At 37.4% G+C, this 24,095-nt stretch overlaps 1 long non-coding RNA gene across 10 annotated transcripts in view; it reads right to left on the bottom strand.

The window, feature by feature from the left end:
• LOC105730676 (uncharacterized) overlaps positions 1-24,095 on the bottom strand; it is a 458,472-nt gene that overhangs the window by 396,308 nt on the left and 38,069 nt on the right. For all 10 annotated transcript variants that reach the window (XR_010339742.1, XR_010339738.1, XR_010339744.1 and 7 more), the window contains one exon: positions 7,774-7,829. This is a non-coding gene — a long non-coding RNA (uncharacterized LOC105730676). The remainder of the gene's footprint in view (positions 1-7,773; positions 7,830-24,095) is intronic.

The following is a 24,095-nucleotide window of genomic DNA, read 5'->3' as shown; positions in this document are numbered from 1 at the left end:
CTGTATCATCAACAAAAAGGACGTCCACTCAGAGGCCCCATCCAAAAGTCACCAACTGCAAAGACCGCAGGTGGATAAATCCACAAAGATGGAAAGAAACCAGCACAAAAAGGATGAAAACACCCAAAATCAGAAAGCCTCTCCTCCTCCAAGGGATTACAACTCTTCATCAGCAAGGGAACAAGCCTGGATGGAGAATGAGTCTGATGAATTGACAGAAACAGGCTTCAGAAGGTGGGTAATAAACTTCTCTGAGCTAAAAAATCATGTTCTAATCCAATGCAAAGAAACTAAGAACCTTGAAAAAAGGTTTCACGAAAGGCTAATGAGAATAAGCAGCTTAGAGAGGAATACGAATGAACTGATGGAGCTGAAAAACACAACACGAGAGCTTTGTAAAGCATATACAAGTTTCAATAGCCGAATGGACCAAGCAGAAGAAAGGGTATCAGAGATTGAAGATCAACTCACTGAAATAAAATGAGAAGGCAAGATTAGACAAAAAAGGGTAAAAAGAAATGAACAAACCCTCCAAGAAATACGGGATTATGTGAAAAGACCTAATCTACGTTTGATAGGTGTACCTGAATGTGACAAAGAGAATGAAGCCAAGCTGGAAAACACTCTTCAGGATATTATCCAGGAGAACTTCCCCAACTTAGCAAGGCAGGTCAATATTCAAGTCCGGGAAATACAGAGAGCACCACACAGACATTCCTCAAGAAGAGCAACCCCAAGGCACATAATCGTCAGATTCACCAGGGTTGAAATGAAGGAAAAAATGATAAGGGCAGCAAGAGAGAAAGGTCGGGTTAACCACAGAGGGAACACCATCAGACTCACAGCAGATCTCTCAGCAGAAGCCCTACAAGGCAGAAGAGAGTGGGGTCCAATATTCAATCTCCTTCAAGAAAAGAACTTTCAACCTAGAATTTCATATCCAGCCAAACCAAGCTAAATAAGCGAAGGAGAAAGAAAATCCTTTACGAACATGCAATTGCTCAGTGATTTCGTCACCACCAGGCCTGCCTTACAAGAGCTCCTGAAAGAAGCACTAAACATAGAAAGGAACAACCAGTACCAGCCACTCCAAAAATGTACCAAATGGTAAAGACCATCGACACAAAGGAGAAACTGCATCAACTAATGGGCAAAACAACCAGCTAGCATCAAAATAGCAGGGTCAAATTCACACATAACAATATTAAACTTAAATGTAAATGGGCTAAATGCCCCAATCAAAAGACACAGACTGGCAAATTGGATAAAAAGTCAAAACTCATCGGTGTGCGCTATCCAGGAAACCCATCTCACATGCAAGGATACACATAGGCTCGAAATAAAAGGTTGGAGGAAGCTTTTCCAAGCAAATGGAAAGAAAAAAATAAAGGAAAAATAAAGCAGGTGTTGAAATTCTGGTCTCTGATAAAATAGACTTTAAACCAACAAAGATTAAAAGAGACAAAGAAGGGCATTACATAATGGTAAAAGGATCAGTGCAACAAGAAGAACTAATGATCCTAAATATATACTCACCCAATACAGGAGGACCCAGATACATAAAGGAAGTTCTTAATGACTTACAGAGACTTAGACTCCCACACAATAATAACGGGAGGCTTTAACACTCCACTGTCCATATTAGACAGATCAACAAGACAGAAAATGAACAAGGATCTCCAGGACTTGAACTCAGATCTAGACCAAGAAAACCTAATAGATATTTACAGAACTCTCCACCCTAAATCCACAGAATATACATTATTCTCTGCACCACATCACACCTACTCTAAAATTGACCAGATAATTGGAAGTAAATCACTCCTCAGCAAATGCAAAAGAATGGAATTCATCACAGTCTCTCAGACCACAGTGCCATTAAATTAGAACTCAGGATTATGAAACTAACTCAGGACCACACAACTTCATGGAAACTGAACAACTGGCTCTTGAATGTTGACTGGATAAACAATGAAATGAAGGCAGAAATAAAGATGTTCTTCAAAACCAATGAGAACGAAGATACAACATATCAGAATCTCTGGGACACATTTAAAGCAGTGTCTAGAGGAAAATTTACAGCAATAAATGCCCACATGAGAAGCAAGGAAAGATCTAAAGTTGACACCCTATCATCAAAATTGAAAGAGCTAGAGAAGCAAGATCAAAAAATTGAAAAGCTAGCAGAAGACAAGAAATAACTAAGATCAGAGCAGAACTAAAGGAGATAAAGACACAAAAAACTCTTCAAAAAATCAATAAATCCAGGAGCTGGTTTTTTGAAAAGATTAACAAAATAGACCACTAGCCAGATTAATAAAAAAGAAAAGGGAAAAGAATCAAATAGATGCAATAAAAAACGATAAAGGGGATAGCACCACAGATTCCACAGAAATACAAACTACCATCAGAGATTACTACAAACAACTCTATGCACATAAACTAGTAAACCTGCAAGAAATGGATAAACTCCTGGACACTTGCACCCTTCCAAGCCTAAACCAGGAAGAAGTTGAAGCCCTAAATAAACCAATAACAAGGGCTGAAGTTGAGGCAGCAATTAATAGCCTACCAAACAAAATATGTCCAGGTCCAGATGGGTTCACAGCTGAATTCTACCAGACACACAAAGAAGAGCTGGTACCACTCCTTCTGTAACTTTTCCAAACAATCCAAAAAGAGGGAATCCTTCCCAAATCATTTTATGAGGCCAACATCATCCCGATACCAAAACCCAGCAGAGACTCAACAAGAAAAGAAAACTTCAGGCCAATATCCATGATGAACATAGATGCAAAAATCTTCAATAAAATACTGGCAAACCGATTGCAACAGCACATCAAAAAGCTTATCCATCACAATCAAGTAGGCTTCAACACGGGGATGCAAGGCTGGTTCAACATATGTTAAGTCTATAAACGTAATTCACCACATAAACAGAACCAAAGACAAAAACCACATGATTACCTCAATAGATGCAGGGAAGTCCTTCAACAAAATTCAACAGCCCTTTATGCTAAAAACTCTCAATAAACTAAGTATCGATGGAACATATCTCAAAATAATAGAAGCTATTTACGACAAACCCACAGCCAATATCATACTGAATGGGCAAAAACTGGAAGCATTCCCTTTGAAACTGAAATCTGGCACTAGACAAGAATGCCCTCTCTCACCACTCCTATTCAAAATAGTATTGGAAGTTCTAGCCATTAACAATCAGGCAGGAAAAAGAAATAAAGGGTATTCAATTAGGAAAGGAGGAAGTCAAATTGTCTCTATTTGCAGATGACATGATTGTGTATTTAGAAGACTCCAACTTCTCTGCCCAAAATCTTCTGAAACTGAAAAGCAACTTCAGCAAAGTCTCAGGAGACAAAACCAATGTGCAAAAATCACAAACATTCCTATACACCAATAACAGACTTAAAGAGAGCCAAATCAAGAATGAACTCCCATTCACAATTTCTACCAAGAGAATAAAATACCTAGGAATACAACTAACAATGGTTGTAAAGGACCTCTTCAAGGAGAACTACATACCACTGCTCAAGGAAATAAGAGAAGACACAAACAGATGGAAAAACATTCCATGCTCATGGTTAGGAAGAATCAATATTATGAAAATGGCCATACTGCCCAACATAATTTATACATTCAATGCTATCCTCATCAAGCTACTTATTACCCTCTTCACAGAACTGGAAAAAAACATCTTAAACTTCATATGGAATCAAAAGGGAGCCCACATAGCCAAGTTAATTCTAAGCAAAAAGAACAAAGCTGGAAGCATCACGCTACCTGACTTCAAACTATACTACAAGGCTACAGTAATCAAAACAGCTTTGTACTGGTACCAAAACAGAGATATAAACCAATGGAACAGAACAGAGGCCTCCGAGTCAACGCCACACATCTACAACCATCTGATCTTTGACAAACCTCACAAAAACAAGCAATGGGGAAAGGATTCCCTGTTTAATAAATGGTGCTGGGAAAACTGGCTAGCCATGTGCAGAAAGCAGAAACTGGACCCTTTCCTGACGCCTTACACTAAAATTAACTCCAGTTGGATTAAAGACTTAAACAGAAGACCTAACACCATAAAAACCCTAGAAGAAAACCTAGGCAAAACCATTCAGGACATAGGAATAGGCAAAGACTTCATGACTAAAACACCAAAAGCATTGGCAACAAAAGCGAAAATAGACAAATGGGATCTAATTAAACTCCAGAGCATTTGCACAGCGAAAGAAACACTCACTAGAGTGAACCAGCAACCAACAGAATGGGAAAAAATTTTTGCAATCTACCCATCTGATAAAGGGCTAATATCCAAAATCTATAAAGAACTAAAACAGATTTACAAGAAACAAACAAACCCATTCAATAGTGAGCAAAGGATATGAACAGACACTTTTCAAAAGAAGACATATATGAGGCCAACAAACATGAAAAAATGCTCATCATCACTGGTCATTAGAGAAATGCAAATCAAAACCACATTGAGATATCATCTCATGCCAATTAGAATGGCGATCATTAAAAAATCTGGAGACAACAGATGCTGGAGAGGATGTGGAGAAATAGGAACACTTTTACACTGTTGGTGGGAGTGTAAATTAGTTCAACCATTGTGGAAGACAGTGTGGTGATTCCTCAAGGACCTCAAAATAGATATTTCATTTGACCCAGCAATCCCATTACTGGGTATATATCCAAGGATTATAAATCATTCTATCATAAAAACGCATGCACATGCATGTTCACTGTAGCACTGTTTACAATAGCAAAGACCTGGAACCAACCCAAATGCCCATCGATGACAGACTGGACAAGGAAAATGTGGCATATATACACTATGGAATACTATGCAGCCATAACAAATGATGAGTTTGTGTTCTTTGTAGGGACATGGATGACTCTGGAAACCATCATTCTCAGCAAACTGACATAAGAACAGAAAATCAAACACCACATGTTCTCACTCATAGGCAGTGTTGAACAATGTAAGAACACATGGACACAGGGAGGGGAGCATCATACACTGGGGTCTGTTGGGGGGAACTAAGGCAGGGACAGTGGGGTGTAGGGAGTTGGGGAGGGATAACTTGGGAGAAATGCCAGATATAGGTGATGGGGATGGAGGCAGCAAACCACATTGCTATGTATGTACCTATGCAACAATCCTGCATGTTCTGCACATGTACCCCAGAACCTAAAGTGCAATAAAATATTTTTTTAAAAAATTAAAAAAAAGAAGAAAACCATTGTCTTCAGATGGCTTTAACAAAGGCAGAGGAACCAAGCTAAAGAACATAAATATACATTTTTGTTGCAAATACAAGTAGCACAGGGACACGTTAGCAATCATCAGAACTTTCTTCCTAACAGAAGGGGCCAGAAGAAAGGAAAAGATTAGACATCCTGAAGATATGTGGGGCAGAGAGGAAGTTGCTGAGAGTTGGGCTTATAATATTGGTTTCTTCCATATTTTTTTGACTTTTTAGATTGAATTTTATTTAGTCTAAGCAGGAGGTCTTTGATTATATTATTTAAACTGTGCATAGTGTTCTTGTTGTATATGGAAAGTAGATGAAGGCGTGGAGGAAATTGGAACAAAAGGTGGGAAATGATCCTTGTTAACTTAAACACACAGAACCTTGGGCTATGAGTAACTTTGGCAGTAAACAGTTTGCATAGCAAAGGAATGAAAGTGTGGGCTGTAGAGTCAAATAAACCTGAGTTTAAATCCTGGCTCTACCATTTATTTATGGTCTGATTGTGGACTAGTGCCTGGAATTCATTGGTTCTCATTTGTAAAGAGAGGGTAATAATAGTTTTTACCTCATAGATATGTCTGTTGATTAAACTAGATGGCATATAGAGACCACTTAACCCAGTGGTTTTCTTCTACATCATTAAAAAGGAAAGTTCCTTGGCTGGGTGATTACACGGCCCACACCTGTAATCCCAGCACTTTGGAAGGCCCAGGTAGGAAGATCACTTGAGGTCAGGAGTTCAAGATCAGCCTGGCCAAGATGGCAAAACTCTGTCTCTACTAAAAATACAAAAATTAGCCAGGCGTGGTAGGGGGTACCTGTAATCCCAACTCCTCAGGAGGCTGAAGCAGGAGAATTGCTTCAATCCAGGAGGCAGAAGTTACAGTGAGCCGAGATCACACCACTGCACACCAGCCTGGGTGACAAAGTGAAACTCCATCTAAATATATATATATATCCCTTAAAAGAAAGAGCTTTCAATCTGGTTCTAAGAAGTACCTGTGTATGCTGTTTCTGGGTCTGTGGTAACAATTTGAGAGGTAGCAGCAAATAGTGTGATGGTGGGGAAAAGTGAATAAACACTATGCTAGCATAATTCATTTTCTTGGAAAATCTGCACATTCTAAGAATTTAAAAAATTATTTGGAGAAGTCCATAGATTTTACTAGACAGTTCAAAGTGCCCATAGCATTAAAATGATTTCTACTTGTGCCTCCTCTTTAGTGTAGGACATCGAAGTGCAGATCATAGCTTTGCAATTGCATTGGCAACTTTTACTCATTTTATAAAATATGTCTGTCAAACTATTGAAACATAAAGTAACAAAACTGATTTCTCATGTCACATGCAAAAACCCATTTCATTACCTTGTAATCACATCTTACCCTATGTGAAACCAAAGCATAATAAACAGGCATAAATCATATTACAGAGACTCTACACCTTATACATTCATAATATCCTTTTAACAGATCCAATGGGTATTTGTAAATTTCTGGAAAGTAATTTTTAAATGTAAAACCAAGGGCTACAGTCATATTTGAAAGGGAAGATCAGGTATCCTAGACCGGTAAAAAATTATTAGTTCTACTTCTAGGACTTTAACAAACAGTGGCTTTTTATACTCAATGTACTTTGCAAAAGGAATTGAACTAGAATAACCAGTTAAAAACAGAATTTTTAATATAAAGTGACAGACTGCTTTGGTTGCTTATATTATAGATCTAGTATTAGTAAGTTGTTACTATTTTCTGTTTTTTAAAAAAAAAATAGTCAAGGCACTCCTCTTGATTGGTTCTTCTGCTCTTTAGGAAAGTACCAATTTCCCATAGAGCTCATCAGCTTGCTGCCTTTTTTTTTTTTTTTTTAACAAGGCCTAGTTACAGTAAGTTTGAAAGTGACTGTGGAGGTATGAACCATAAACCTAAAAGCCACTGATACCTAGTCAACATAGGTAATTTGAAGTGAAAAGAGAAAATCTTGGTCACTCACAATTTCTCTCAAAAATAGGAATCATAGAATTTTTTAAAAGGGAATTTAAATCATTCTGTTTTTAAGACAGAGCTAGTGAAGGTAAAAAAAATACATATATATACTCTATATATATACATATGTATACATATATACACACACACATGTATATGTATATATAGAGAGAGTGGGGGAATAAAAGTAAATTTTATAACTTTTATTAATTTTTATTAATTTTATACCATATATATAGAGAGAGAGAGAGAGAGAGAGAGAGAGAGAGTAGGGGAATAAAAGTAAATTTATAGCTTCTATATACCAAACACCTCCCCGTGAACTGGCCTTCCTGAAACTCTAAGAAATTTTGTTTCAAGGGTGCTAAGGAATGACTTATTTCTGTGAGTCTGGGGCTCTGTACTTTCTAACTTGTCCTCTAATTCGGCCTGTATGCCAGAGCTGTGCAGCCACACAGCGAGGATTTCCTTCAGGGAGATGTCAGGAAAAATCCAAGACCACTTACTTGCTTGTCACAAGAGACCTGAATCCCGGGTGCAGAAGCAGGCGGCTCTCATTAACCTAGAAGACAGACATTAAACACTGAGATACAAGAGGGAAAATGAGCTCCTCCTAGGATTACATCAGAATGCATTGATGCTAGTTGTTTAAATATAAGTGAAAGAAAACAAATATAACTCAACAAAATAAAAAGTAAAAAGATTTTTCAGGGCTTTGGACATTTATATTCTTATGATACTAAGAGTGGTCAAGAAGGAAAATCCTATCTTGTGATAAAGTAACAATAAAGAAACCTCAGATGTAGCTTAGCCAGAAAGGAAATGATAAATCAGCCACCTGCATGCCACAGATGCCAAGCTCTTTGAATTTCCCTGCTAATTCAGAAACAGAATATACTGCTTGTCACATGCTTCACATAAAATCCTTTGAAAGGGGAATTCATTAGAGAGAGAGTTCACAATATAATGAAGCAGACATTTATTGCTAAAATGATTGCTGACCTGGCTTTTTAGTTATTTTGGTTCACATTAAGATACTCCTGGCTTGTGGCTTCAAAAGCATATTGAGTGTAAAGCAACGTGTAGCAGTGCCCTGTGCTTCCAGAGGTCACTGGCAGAGTAACTGCAGGTCCCAAGAACACATCTGGGAATCCAAACATAAGTGGAGAAAAAGGTCTTTGAACAGAGTGGAAAACAGTTGTCACAAAGCTCAGACACTGTCTTCTGAAGGAAAGAGTTGATATGGCCATTGAAACACTGAATCCCAGCTCTCCTGGTGATAAATTGTCAGTAGCAGCCTGGGTTACTTCCACAAGGAAAATGTAAATAATAATATCTACTTTATAAAGTCTCTATGAAAATGCTATAGATGATGCATACAAACATCTACCTGAAACATAAAAGATACTTAACTGGTAGTTATTATAATTATTATTTTGAAGACTGTAGGAACCTCTTTCATTCCTTCCTTCAAATGATAAAGTATTAATTAAGGAAACAGATTAGAAACCAGGACAATATTCACTACATAAAAAATAATAGCTGAAAGAAATTAAGTAGCCGGAAGAACAATCGGGGCATAGTGTTCAGAAACTAGACCCATTCTTGGCAAAACCTTTGTTCATCACCACCCTTACGGGCATCACTAGAACTACATTACGGCACAGAATTAATGCCGGTAATGATAACAGTTAAACATTAAAGGAAGACCAGCCTTAGTGTCAGCTGTACAAGAAGGCAAGGGAAATATGCAGTATTTTCTTAAATACATTTTATAAAGTTTTTTTTTTAATTAAATAAAACCTCTTGCTGCTTCAATATATAAATTCTACTAAGATACTGTTTTTCACCTATTAGATTTGCAAAGATCAAAAAGTTTGGTGCACTGTTGTCAGGGGAGCTGAAAGAGACATTTTAATATATTGTCAGTGGGAGTGCCTTTTGGTACAACCCCTGAAGAGGGTAATTTGATAATATGTGTGAAATTACTAATGTACATACTTTTGACTCAGGAAGTCTACTTCAGTAACGCATACTAAAAATATACCCTCAAGCGTATGAATTGATGTGACAAGGTTACTCTTTGCAATAATCTTTGCAATTACAAAATATTGGAAAAATAACATTACTCAATATTCTAGTAGTTAAATAATGTTTTGCATTCAATGGAATACCTTGCACATGTTAAGGAAAAATATGTGGACATTCTTTAAGGACTAGTCAAAAACAATTTCCGACTTGTTAAGATGAAAAAAAGATGTGAAAAGAGTGTATAATGTATACAGATGAATGGATAAAATATATATGTATATGTTGTTTATATATGAGTGAAATATCTCTGGAAAGATACAACAGAAATTAGCAACACTGGTTGAACTCAAGATTTGGAGAATTAGGTGAAAGGCAGATCTTTTGCTCTTATGTACATCTTAAATTTTGAACCATATGAATATATTACCTATTCAGCAAGCAAAACAATCTTTCTACTCCCAAAATTAGCAGTGGGAACAAGGCCTAGAAATGGAAGACTCATCTTGTGGGATGTTGAGTAGGGGCAGTCCCACATACAAAGTCAGATACACGAGTTAAGGTTGGTGCCATCTATGGAAAGGAAAGCAACTCGGTGGCCTCACTGCCATGAGGAAAAATGCATGCCAGATATAGACGTTCTTTGGGAAGGAAAGCTATGATCTATGATGTGTTTTTCTTGTCCTGTTGTCTTACAAAACCAGAAGAAAAACTGTTTTTTCAGTTTTTCTTATGAGTCTACCGTTGTCTATAATTACTTTATGTCCTGCAAATAAATAATGGAAGGTTAGCAATATTTTTTCCTAAATGTGTTTACTGAAACAAGTGTCCCACAAAAAGTTCCACTGGAAAGATGATTCTGTGATCAAATAGGTTTATGAAACCCTGAGTGTCATTTTGCATACTTGCATATTCATGAGACACAGGAGCACTTCCAAACTTACTTAAGCAGGAAAATTGCTTTTTGGGTTTTGTTGTTATTTTTTTTTGAGACAGGTTCTTGCTCTGTTGCTCAGACTGGAGTGCAATGGCGCAATGTCGGCCCATTGCAATCTCCACCTCCCAGGTTCAAGTAATTCTTGTGTTTCAGTCTCTCAGGTAGCTGGGATTACAGGTGCACACCATCACACCCAGCTAATTTTCTTTGTATTTTTAGTAAAGACAAGGTTTCGCCGTATTGGCCAGGCTGGTCTTGAACTTCTGGCCTCAAGTGATCTGCCCGCCTCAGCCTCCCACAGTGCTGGGATTATAGGCATGAACCCCCATGCCTGACCCACTTTTTGTTTTTCAGCTGAATACCTATTAACAGCCCATGAAAAATAATATTTAAAATGTTGGTTTAGAGGAACTAGCCCTATTAACTTTACCAGGTCTTACTATCATATTTTGCCAGGTACAATTGAGCCACAATTTAATAAATAGATTTATTTAAAAAAGCAATAATATATTTCGATTGTATTTTCAACTTAGTAGAGATAAGGGACTTAGAACCATCAAAATTTCCATCATCAAATTTGATGATCAACTTCACATATTTTCAGGAAAGTATTATGACATCAAAGGAATATAATTCTAATTTAAATTTTCTATTGTGCAGCCTGGTTGACATAATTTGGATCTGTTTTATTCACTGGTACATCCTCAATCCCTAGAACAGTGTCTGGATATAGTAGGTAGTTGATAAATATTTATTAGATTACTTAACTACAGCACGAATAGAATACACTAATTCAAATACTTAATAATACAAAAATTATCTAAGAATCAGGTACATAAAACACCACAACTATACTAAACCTACTTTTTTCTTTTACTTTTATTATTCTAAATAGACTCCCCAGCCTCATGCTATCTCAAAGGAACAGCACATTCCTTTATAATAAGCGTGTTCTGTATAATAAGAACAAATGTCTTTATTATAGAGACATTTTAAAAAGAAATCATTTTAATTGAGTAAGGCCTGGTCATTGAAAGTCACATGCATTACATTTCGTGAGCAATGTTAAAGAACTCTATTTTCTTCTGGCTACACCCCATCTGTAGCAACTCTCAGCACCTTGGGGCTGGCCTGGCTTGAGTCTGTCAGTGTCTAAAACCATGAAATGTGTCACAGTTTGGATCATGTCAAAGTCAGACAGTGCCCAAACAGCTTAGCATATCACTGTCAAATGCCAAAATAAAGGCTTGCTGAGTCATCCTGGTATCCTTCAGGGAGCAGGAAAATGTTATACAACCTCTCTGGCCCCCAGTCATCCCTGGGGCAAATCAAACTTGGGCAAATTAATTAAGTCATACATTCATTCAGTCATTTGTCAAATATTTATTTACTGTCTACTGTGTTCCCAGTGGAATACTGGGTATTAAATCACTCCATATAAGCTCCCTAGTAACAACAACAAAATTTAGTGAGTGATTACTATGTACTGAGAATTGTACAAGAACTTTATATGATATCTCATTCGACCTCACAGAAACCTTCTGGGATAGCTACACTGGTTATCCCTGGTTACAAATGAGGACACTCGGGCATACATAGGGGTTGCAGCTTGCCTGTGACCACACAGCTAGTGAGGGATGGCAAGGTTGGTTAACCACTGAACCTGCAATTGTTTTTTCTTTTTTCTTTCTTTTGAGACAGGGTCTCCATCTGTCACCCAGACTGGAGTGCAGTTACGTGATCACAGCTCATTGCAGCCTCAATCATCTGGGCTCCAGTGGAGTGATCTTCTCGCCTCTGCCTCCCAAGTAATTGGAAATACAGGGGCATGCCACCATGCCCAGCTAATTTTGGTATTTTTGTAGAGATGCCCAGGCTATAGTCTGCGATCTTAATCACTGAGCAATAATGGACCCTGTCATTCCTAGAAGTAAGCACAGGAATCAACATTTTTACACACACGGAGCTAAAATTTGTTGAGCACCTTCTATGTGCAGGCACTGTGTTTTACATTTTTGTATGATATCTCATTTAATAGAATTATAAGATGAAACAGTAGACAATGAGAATCAAGAGCAGGAGACTCGTTAGCTAAAGTCCAGGGTTAAATCCCAGCTCTTGTACATACTGTCTATGTCCTTGAGCAAATGTTTTTTTCACCTCCCAGGGCTCAGTTTCCTCATCTGAAAAGGGATTGATGCTACAATATGGCATTAATCAGTTAATTATGTAAACAAAACACCTAATCATGACTGGCACATAGCAAGCACTATATGGCTTAATTATTTTTTTAAATCTAGGCAAAATGTGGTTTAAAAACACAACAAAAGGCATTTTTTTTTTTCAATCATGGAGGAAAATGGAAGGGTTGAAGGAAAGCTAAAGTCTCACACAACACTTCGGGATGTTACACAGCTAACATCCTCAGCTTCCATGTCTCTGAGATGATGTGTCTCAAAATCTTAGGATACTTTTGGTCTTTATCAGATGCACCCTCCACCATTACCCCTTTAAGAATTTCCAGCCATTTGTCCCCAAGCTGTCGAAAGTTCCTGGGCTACTGCTTGTCTTTCAGGGAGGACTCTGGCTCTGGCTTTTCTTAGGCAATCTATCACCCAAACACTGGACATTGGTGAGGTCTTCACAGCCTCATATAAACACCCAGGTTAAGTAAGAAGAATTGAGCCTACTAAATTGTAAGTGAAATTCATTACAATTGCCATAGGTTAAACAATGATAATATACCAGCAAGAGAAGCTGTTGCTAATATCAAAGTATTATTGTTTCCTAAGGAAAAAAAAAAAATCTTCCAAAAAGATGATCCTTAGGATTGTATTTCTGAGGTTTTTGTTGTGTTCTTTTCTGGAAGAACCTGGTGATTGGTATATGATCATGCATTTAAAGAATACATTATCATCTAGTGTATATAAAACCCCCAATACTCTAAAATACTCCATTAATCATGAGTCATAGCAAATAATATAACAATTCTAGCTCATCACTGTTCAGATTAAAGAATTCCAGATGACCTCCAGCAAAGTTAAGAAGTCTTACCAAAGTCATTAATCTGGCCAGTGTTGACACCATTCTTTGCCAAAAGTTCCAGGAGTGTTACTTGACCCTAGTCAAGTAACAGAATTCTATTCTGTGCAACGGCCTCAATTTCTTTGGCCCTAAACTACATGAAGCCTGTAGACTCACAATGCATAATAACCGTTCAATGAAGTTGAATTTACACTCCAAATTCTTGATGGAGTTGGAAAAAAATATTGGTGACTGACTGAAATAGTTCCTGGTGAAAGAGTTACCATATTTGGCAGACTCACTCTGTCCTTAGCCTCCTCTGTTGTTTTGGAGGCCTCTATGATTTTTCTAAAGTTTATTGCTAAAAATTCCAAGACTGTGTAAGACCATTTGGGGATAGGAGACAGGACTGAAATTTAAAAAAAATTAATTTATTATTAATTGAACAGGAAAAATATTTATTTTCATAATTTACTTCTCAACATAGCTTAAAGAAAACATTGGGATACATATAAACAATTGGGAACCTCAATTCCACTTTACCTATTCTAGTCTTGCTGGACCTAGACTAGGTAAAGATAGGTAAAGATAAACCTTACTGAATAGATAAGTTCCTAGAGTGTAGGGCCATATTTGTCTATACCACCAGTACCTGACTTAAAGAGGCACTTAATGCACAATTTTTATAATGGTGAAGTGTTTGCAACAAATCACTGTGTAAAAATCAGTGCCAACTTGTACTTCAATAGTAAAATGTCCAATAGGCAGAACATTTACTGAAATAACAAATTATACTTTTAGACAAATGCTGCAATTTTTCTATATAAAAGCTGATTGCAAAGTTAAATTTTTTAAATTAAATCAATAAAAATGTTTCCATATCTAGTTTGGCCTACTGGCTAACAGAATTCTGTTGGTTATTGTGTTACTGAGTGCTGTCTCTCAGCTTCTGCAAATTGTTGCAACCTTCTGTGAATGCAACCCATATAGCCTACTGTAGATTGCACTGAGCTTGCATACATAATTATAAAGTTTTCCATAATTATGGTTTATCCACACATACTTTTGAAGATTTTATAATGGAGAAAAATATTTGCTGGAGGAAATTCTCATCAAAACATGATTTGTAAGAATGTTGGTTACACAGTTCTTTCTCAATGCATAATACTGTGTTCCATAAATACATGTTAAAGATTGCAGCACCCTTGAGAGTTGGTCAAGTGGAAACATTACATTCAATTTTTTTTTCTGAAGTTTGCAAAAACTAAAGCCTTTCCTGGTTTACCGTATTGAGTTAGTCACACCCATTTCTGGCTCTCATAGAAGTTTGTCATCCCTACAAGTTTGTGAGCTCTAGGCAGACTGAGACTATATTCTAATTATCTTCTGAATTAATATTTATTAGAATATATTTGGCAGAAAGCTCCTAAAGCACAATGTAGGAATAATAATCTGTCAGCAATACCACTACAAATATTTTGGTGTTTAAAAACCTTTTATGCCTAAAATTGAGTGACTTTCAAAGATTTTTGTACATCTGAGTCACTTGGGGATCATGTGAAGTATAGATTCTGATTCAAGAGGTGTAAGGCTGGACCTGAGATTCTGTATTTTTATCAAATCCCCTGGTGATGCTGAGGCTGATGATCAATGGATCACACCTTGAACAGCAAGGACTGTATTTATATCTGCCAACATAACTTCATTAGAATACAATATAAATGCTCTTAAAAAAATTTTTTTTTGTGACAGGGTTTCACTCTATTACCCAGTTTGGAGTACAGTAGTGTGATCTTGGCTGACTGTAACCTCTGTCTCCCAGGCTCAAGCAATCCTCCCACCTCAGCTTCCCGAGTAGCTGGGACTACAAGCATGCACCACCCTGCCCCGCTAATTTTTGCATTTATTTATTTATTTATTTATTTATTTATTTATTTATTTATTTATTTGTAGAGACAGGGTTTTCCTATGTTGGCCAGGGTGGTCCCTAACTCCTGGACTCAAGCTATCCACCTTGGCCTCCCAAAGTGCTGGGATTACAAAAGTGAGCCACTGCACCCAGCCTCTGAAAGTCTTTGAGAGTTTTTCTAAATAGAGTATTGGTGGATTTTTTTTTATTTTTACAAAATTATTCTAAGCAAGGAATTGGTGCATAATTTGGTAGTCATGATGATGCTTTCATAACCAGAAAAAAAATTTCTTTGTGATTTTGGAAAGAACATTGAAGTGTTTTCTGAGTATTGGTTAAAGAAGATTGATGACGAGCAATATGGCTGATGAAGATGGTAGCATTTAGAAAGGAGAAATATTTTTCTCAGCTCTATCAGTGATATGAAGGCACCATTGAAGAGTAAGAGGCCTAGAGAGAGGGGCTTAGGTAGATGCAAATCCCTGACAAGTCATAGCCAAGTCCCGGATTCAGGTGGCTTTTGAGCACTCGACCTGGTCATTTGCATTGTGTCTGGTTCCTCTGGTAGAGTATAAACTTTCTGAAGACAGGAACCATATGTCTTATTCATCTTCGTATCCCCAGCACCAAGCAAAGAGTAGATGCATAGTAGACAGTCAATTAATCAATGCTATTCAATAAATTCATGTCAAGGAAATATGGCTATGGTAGGCACAAAAGGATAGAGAAACTGAAGTTTAGAGTCCATTGTGCACTTGGGGCTTGAGTTAAAAATGGTTTGGTCAGGGGCAGCATTTTCCAAAGCGCTTTCCAAGAAATATTCATCTCAGATGATGTTCCTGGAAAAAGTGTTAATGTTCACAACAGTTTGAGAAATACTGCATTCAGGGTCCCCCACACAGGCCACTAAGGAAGTGTGTCACGTGTACTAAAGTATTATATGCCTGTACTTCATAAGGAAAAAAATGCTAAAGTATTCAACCAAGCATTTCCCAAACTGGTCTGACATCTTCCTGTTCCTCATGCTCCTCCATGGAATGTCTGTTAATGTTTTGTGGAAGTAATGCTCTTGTTTCTATAAGGAAATAAATCAATTATTCCAACACGAGAATGCCAAGAACATTTCTCTCCCTATGGCTTTCTTAACCAGCAAAAACAGGTTTGCTCTTCTTCCTCCCGCACACTGTGCACAGCAGTTGGAGGGGATTCCTGGGTTCCCTCTGCAGCTGGTGAAGACAAAGGGGCTCCTAAGTCCAGTCATTTCTCCCTTCGCCTCTGCAGAGGTAATGGAAAGGAAGTAAATCCTGGGACCTCCCCTAGTATACACTGTGAACTGAGGCAGACCATCATATATGTGGTGTTTGCAGGCTGCTTGAACTGATTTAAACCTAGTGTTACAATGCTGCAATTAGTTTGTCCGCCAATTCTCTGATGATAACCATAGAAAGAGAAAATAAAATCACCCCTGACAAAAGTGACTCTAGTATTACATGTGTAAATCTCTAAAAGAGACCCTTTGTCAAGGATGCCTAAACTAGAAACTAAGAAAAGCAAAGGAAGTTGTTCTCAATTTGTTTATTTGCTCTTTTCTAATGCAGTGAATTGAGATTATACTTTCCAAATATAGATAAAAGAGTGAAGAACAATATTAAAAACTTTGTACTCATCACCCAGCTTGAACAATTATAACACTTGTCAATTCTTTTCATTTATACCCTCCCATACTTTGTTTGTTTTCTAAACTATTTTAAAGCAAATTCCAAACAGTATGACACTTCAAATGTGAATTTTTTGCTATGTATCTCTAACTGATAAGGTATATATACAGCATACTAAGTATGTGTGTTAGGCATATATATCTATATCTAGGTACACATACACACACAAACACACACATCATACCACAAATATTCTATGCAATTATCAAACCTAACAGAATTAACAATTTATTAGTATCATCTAATACCTAATTCACATTCAAAATTCCAATAATATTTCAGAGATACATATACAGTGTATACAGTCAAATCAAATCAAGATCGAAACAAGACCCTCACATATTGGATTTTTAATCTCTTACGTCTCATTTTCAATATTCTTTCTTTTTTTTTTTCTTTGAGACAGAATCTTGCTCTGCTGTCACCCAGGCTGTACAGCAGTGGTGTGATCTTGGCTAACTGTAACCTCTGCCTCCTGGGTTCAAGTGATTTTCGTGCCTCAGCCTCCCAAATAGCTGAGACTACAGATACATGACACCACACCTGGCCAATTTTTTTTTCTTTTTTTAGTAGACACAGGTTTTCACCATATTGGCCAGGCTGGTCTCAAACTCCTGACCTCAAGTGATCCACCTGCCTCAGCCTCCCAAAGTGTTGGGATTATAGGCATGAGCCACCACACCCAGCCTCATTTTCAATTTTCAGGCAACTTTTCTTTTTTGTTTTTCAGTTTTGTCAATATTTTCTACTTTTTTTCTTTAATGCTAAATATATTTTTTAAATGTTTTTCAGAACTTATTCTAATATAATCAAAGGACATGAAACAATCAGATTGGTAAATCACCTTTTAAAATTTGAGTAGACTACATACAAAATTAAATGGACTTAATATTTCATCCTTTCAGTTGTGAATGTCATTTATTTATCCTGAGCTATTTTTTATAGGGAAAAAGCGACTAATTAGCTCAGGAAGCATAATTGCCAATTAATATTTATCTTTCAAATTTTCATATTTATAATTTATTATTCCTATAGCTGAGGCAGGAGTCAAATCTGATCTACTGATTCCCAGGCACAGCTATACCCATTCTCAATAAAATAAATGAGTCAAAACCTTAAGTGTACTGAGTTGGTCCATTCTTCTTAAAGATTTGCCTCTATCCATCTAGATTTCTGAATTGCTGCCAAATCATTAGAGTTTAGAAGACATCACCCATGTGTGTTTCATTTCACATATGCATGATTGTGAAGAACCTTAAAAAACATAATCTGATGATTTTCAGAAGCAGGATCTCACTTTCGTAAGAGTTTTGCTGGTTAGTCCACCCTATTTCAGAAAAGCTAAATGCTAAATGGGTCACTTCATTGGCAAAGACAGTAATTTCTGAGCTTTTATTTAGAATAAATGAGAAAAGAAGGATAAATTGTGAGGAGAATTAGTAACCCAATCTTTCAATGGCAAGTATTTCAACTCATTAACTGTCAGACCAAGCATTTCCCTAAATTCAGCAAACCAACTCAATCTGTCTTTTGAAATACTTTTTGCAATTTGTTAAGACTTTTTGTCTAATCAAGAACACTAAACACCTACTATTAGTTCAGGTTTCATTTGCAAGTTAGAATTATTTTCCATAGACAAATCTATGCATTGCACGATAGCTCCACAACCAGTTAATCAAAACCCTTAAAACAGCCAAGGCATGTGCCAGAAGGTCTTAAATAGGCACACAAAAGATAAGTGAAGATGTCTTTATCATTATCTCCCAGATTTGTTACAAATATGATATTTCTTCATGCTCTAAATTTTAGATAGGGTAGCTTTCCTGTAAGCTATTTCTTCCTAAAATGGATAAGAAACTTTTTCCTCCTTTTAAGTACAAGTTAGTTATGTAATCATTCAAAATTACCAGATACTGATTGGGAGACTCTTTGGAAAGCACAGGTTGTATACCTGCAATCTCATTTCTTGGGACATATTAAAGCAATTTAGAGTTAAAATGTCCATTCATTCTTAGAAACAAGAGGGATAAAGCTGTCAGTTTCCTAGCCACCCGGAGCACACTATTCTCCAGTGTTGATTTTGATAAAGCAACCTTAGTTTCATAAACCACTGAAAAACTAGAATTTAACTGGCTGGCAGAAGAACCATGGCATCAATATGTCTTAAAATAGAGGTCAGGGAGAAGTTAAATTACTGAGCAAATGGGTAAAAATCTTTTCCCTAACGTATAGCCTAATTTTTCAGTACATCTCCAGGCAAGATTGTACAGCTCCCTTCATTTAAATCATTTTATTTCTACATTTTGCTTAATACTAAAAGGAGGATGGCAAGATGTAACACTGATACTCAAAAAGGCAGTAATATATAAGTAAGAGCATCTTCCTTGATGCAATACTATTGTTCAAGAAACAATCATCTCTCCTGCAGGACAGACACAACCAATCATGCTGAATATACATGAGTCGCCTCATGGCTTTATTCATCCCTGCCAATAGGCATATCTCTCAACCTCTGCAGCTGTAATGGCTCCTGTCCAAATGGGCTTTCACTACACACAGGAAGCTTTCTTGCTTCTCTCTCTTTTATATCCAAAGCCTTGTGGTCCATCAAGTCCAAAGCCTTTGGCAGGAGGAGCCTGAGTGGTAGGTCTGATGGTCCAGGCTGGAAGCCTGTATTTGGACCATGCACAGAGGAAGGAAAAACCAAAGTCCTAGCGATGTTTGCAGCACATGGACATAGTAGACACAATAAATACTTATTGACCACCAACTGACTATATATAGTATCTATAACTCTTTTCTTTCAAGATAAGGCAGAGGTTATATTTTTAAAAAGTAAAACAAAAAAAAACTGGATAACTAACTGCAACAGATTATAAATTGTTAGTAAAACTGGAGGTGAGGCAAAAATGGAATTCCAGTATTTCCACTGGGTTCCCAGTGAAAGAAGGTATTGCAAGAAGACACTGGAACTGAGGAGAGTCAAATGGAAGAACTCCCCTATTTGGACAAAGGGGATGTATCCTAGGCTCAGTGTCAGCCTATAGATTGGGGTCCATAGAGAAGCAGGCAAATTGTGTCTCCAAGAACTAAGGAGATGAACTCATCTCTATTCATAAATGAAAAGAAACATGTTTTAGGGAGATTATCTTTTTTTCATGACATCCTCATTCAATTTCCTAAAATTTAATGTCAACTTAAACCCTCTGTTTTTGAAAGCACCGCAAAGAAGCACATGGAACTCCTCTGGTGTTTCTAAGACAGAGATTGTCAAAAGCACCAGGGTACAGTGTTACAGTGTCACCTCTCTTTTCTATAATTCTACGGCAGACACTGCTAATTGCCTGCTGATATTTGTTCAGCCCCTTTTCCCTTGAAGGGAACCATTTTTAAAAGAACCCATTTATTTTAAGGCAATGCATGTAATTAAAAAAAGAACTGTTTTCGAATCATTTTTGCATCAGAGGACAACATCACAAAGCAGTAGCCTATTGAGTGGAGCTCTTGGGAACACCGCACAAGGAGGATGGAATCAGGCAGCATACATCCTTTGCCCTTCAGGCCTCCCCTTTCTTCTTTGTGGAATATGCACCCCTTGCTGGTTGATGACCATGAAGCAAAACCATACATTTAAAAAATGGCAGCGCTGAAAACTAGAAGGAACTGACTCCTTGGTGACACTGTAGAATGCTATACCAGACATGGACCACCTGACTCCAGATTTTTTTATGTGAGAAAATGAAACCCCTAATACATTTAAGTCTAGACTTTAGTGTTTCTGTTGCTCACAGTCAAACACAATGCTCAAGTGTATTGCATTTATTACTATAATGTAGTATATATATCAGCTCCTTAACATTTGATGATATAAAATCCTCTGGAGTAGGAATTATTATTAAAAGACCAAAATGAATTACCTACCATCAAATATTTTTCATAGCTCGAATTTTTCTCTCCCACTTAAACCACAAATCCACTGCTTCCCTCCTCCAAGTCCTTCTGGCCTCTCCTCTCCATCCGCACCACTGCGGCTTTCCCTCACCTGAACTCAGACAAAGGCTCCTGATTATTCTTTTTACTTTCAGACTTCTTCATTAATTTACTGTCACCAGTGATCTTCCCAAAATAAATATGATCATGTCACTTTCTATTAAAATAATAAAATGACTTCCCATAACTTATAAGTAAAGCTAAAAGCCTTAAATTTCAGGTAAGGTTTTTCAGAGCCTTGCAATATGGTAACTTTCTGGCCTCATTTTACCACCTTCCATCACCTTCATCTTCCAGGTTCCCTATTTTCAAGTTCACTGAACTGCTTGCTAGGTAATATATACAAAGTGCTTTATGCAGGGCTGGCAAAAATAGGCACTTATAAAATGTGGCTTGCCTTCCTCAGTCCTTCTCCAAACACACCACACACTTTCACATCCTCTGAATTTGCATATAATTTTGCCCAAAATTTCTTGTTCACCTTCTCTCCCAGAAGACCTTCTATTCAGAGTTCAAGACTCAGCTTCAATGCTGTGGGCTCTATGTGTCTCTGATGATGTAAAGTCAACTTTCATGATTTGTATCTTCCTTCCCTGTCCTAGAACATAAAAGTTACTAAAAATGTTGAAAAGAATTATTCATAATTACTCTTACTTTATTTCAGATAAATTAGGTTTCTGGTAGCTGACCATTAATAATAGGGCACTGTGAGTGAAGATCAGAGAAGATTCTTTAGAACTGGCCATAGTGGGAAACAATTATAGCAGATTCCCAGTAACTCAAAGGCAATTAAAATATTCAGCTCTATGATGGTGAAAGGCAAGGGTAATATCCAATGCAGCAAGTGTAATTAATTTAATTAATTCAATATTTATTAAGCACCTAACATATGGACCTAGCTAGAGTTGCTGACAAAGTAGACAGATTGATATAAAGCAGGGGTTTTCTGAGGAAGTTGGGAGAGAGAACAAAGTGTAAGTAAAATGAGGAAGAAATTTGAAAGTATAGATAAGAAAATGAGTTAGCAGACCCTTGAGTTCAGATTGGACAAGGAAGGAAATGAAAATCCAAAGAGGCTAACAAAATTGAGAGAAAATCAAGAGATTCAGCAACTGAATGTCTCAATGCAGATGAAGAATCAGTGTAGTGGATATAACGAGGAAAAATACTAGAACAGGAGCTCATGATCAGAAATGGGAAACCTGAGTTGAAGGTTTCAGTGCCAAAGCAATCCCTGAGGAAGAAAACACCCACTGAGCAGTCATGGGTATGGAGTGGAGTGAGGGTTGCAAGTTATTGGAGGTGAGGATGACAGAGCACTGTGAGGCTAGAATGCTGGGCATTTGACAGTATTAGGCAGAGAAGTTTTCCAAGATAATGGTTAGACCTAGGGTAAAGAGAAAGAATGTCAGTCAAATGAAAAATTTTATGCGTTTGTAGAAGATTGTCTGTTGGGAAGCACAGAGCTACAGAGTTCAACTCTCATAGGGCAAGGGGTATTTATACAATGATGGAGGAACAATGTTTTGGAAGCAATAGTGGGGACTCTCTCCCCTTCCACATCACTGACACACATGCACCAACACAATGCCGATAAGGAGGAATAATTAGTTCAGTGTTAAAATAGCTAAGGGAAATTGTATGCTTGGGAGAAAATCAGGTTTAAATCAATTTCAAGAAGGTGTAATGAGTCCTCTGTGAAGATGATTAAAATGATGGAGTTTTTCTTCATCATGAAGTGGAATTTCTTGGAAATATAAAATATTGCAAGACAGTTGAATAGCAGGAGGCTGGCCAGGGGAGAGGAAACACAGAAAATCCTTGGCATAAAAATATGGGAAGAATAGATAGCCCAAGGAGTTTCTTTTTGCCAAGGATAATGTGTTGTGAGGAACCCTGGAATTATCTGGCATCGAGGTTTTAAGGAAACACTGGGACAAGTGCTTTGAAGGCTGGTTCAGCCTGAGCCACAAGTATGTTTCAGGACAGCTGGTATTAGCCTTCTGGGGCCTTTGCTCCAGGTTCATATGTAAACCTTGTTAAGAAGTTGTCAAGGTGTTTCTAATAAAATTCTAACCTAGGTACACTGGAATTAAAATTACATAGTCTCCAGATATTCACCTCCCTGTGGAAACCTCTCAATGATGACTCAAGCTTTTGGAGGAATATACTGGGCCCTGGATTGGGTCTCATCTCAGGGATGCCCCTGGCAGCATCAGAGGCAGGATCCAGGAAAAAGAGACTCTCATTTTCAAAAGCATGAAAAGCTCAGAGTATCAACTTATCATTGAGTCTGATCCACAGGAAGCACAAAAAAGTATTATTGAATGAATTGATATGGATTGTAAGTTTTACCTCTCTGTTAGAAAATGGAAGTTGTGATAGTACATTTTCAAATTGCTGAAAAGGACAGTAGGACGTATTCATCATTCTTTCTGGTGTCCCTGCATCTCAGCCAGTTTCTAATTGGGGGATTTCCCATTTTACAAGTTAGAGTTAGAAACAAATGCCAGATCCTCATTTTTCCAACCTCCCTTGGGGGTCAGTAGTATGTACAAGACCTAGGCTCAGCCAATAGAATGCAACTTTGCAGAATTTATATTGGGATCTGAATGTGGAATGGTTAAAAAAAAAAATCATTCTTATAGCAGGGGCTATGGAAGCAAGATTAATTTCTTAATACAGTACTGGTGGCAGTGACAGTAGCAGCACCCAGGGCTCCATGCTGGTGGCATCCACAGTGTGAGCTGTAGGGTGCCATGGTTAGTGGCAGTGGAAGCTGTTTTCTCACCTAGTCAGTTCTGCAAGTGATTTGTGCCATCATTTCTGACCACACATCCTCTGATCATGGTTTTTCATCCCCACATGATTTTGTATCCAATATTCTTTTAGTAAACTCAATTTCTCCTTAAATCAGGTTGCTTATTCTAGCAACCAAAGACCCTACTGATGCAGATGTTTGAAGCAGAAGTGGGATGCTGAAAGTAACAAACTAAAATAAGTGAATGGGTAAATGGACAAGGTTCTGTAGAATGCACTGAGAGACCAGGCTGGAAAGTTGTGACTTTTTTGAGGTTATAAAGCAATCAGTTAAACCATCTGTTGCTCTTGAACACAGACCATGGGCCTAGAAAGACATTGGGCTTAGGGGGAATGGTAAGAACATCAATGGATGCCTTTCAGTGGGTTCCATGGAGAAAGGAAGTTAAGACTAAGGCTGTA

The sequence above is a fragment of the Aotus nancymaae genome, unplaced genomic scaffold (assembly GCF_030222135.1).
Source record: "Aotus nancymaae isolate 86718 unplaced genomic scaffold, 86718_ANA_hifiasm-v0.15.2.pri h1tg000088l, whole genome shotgun sequence".
NCBI lineage: Eukaryota > Metazoa > Chordata > Mammalia > Primates > Aotidae > Aotus > Aotus nancymaae.
The sequence above is the reverse complement of the archived record's forward strand: the minus strand, read 5'-3'. Positions and strand labels throughout refer to the sequence as shown.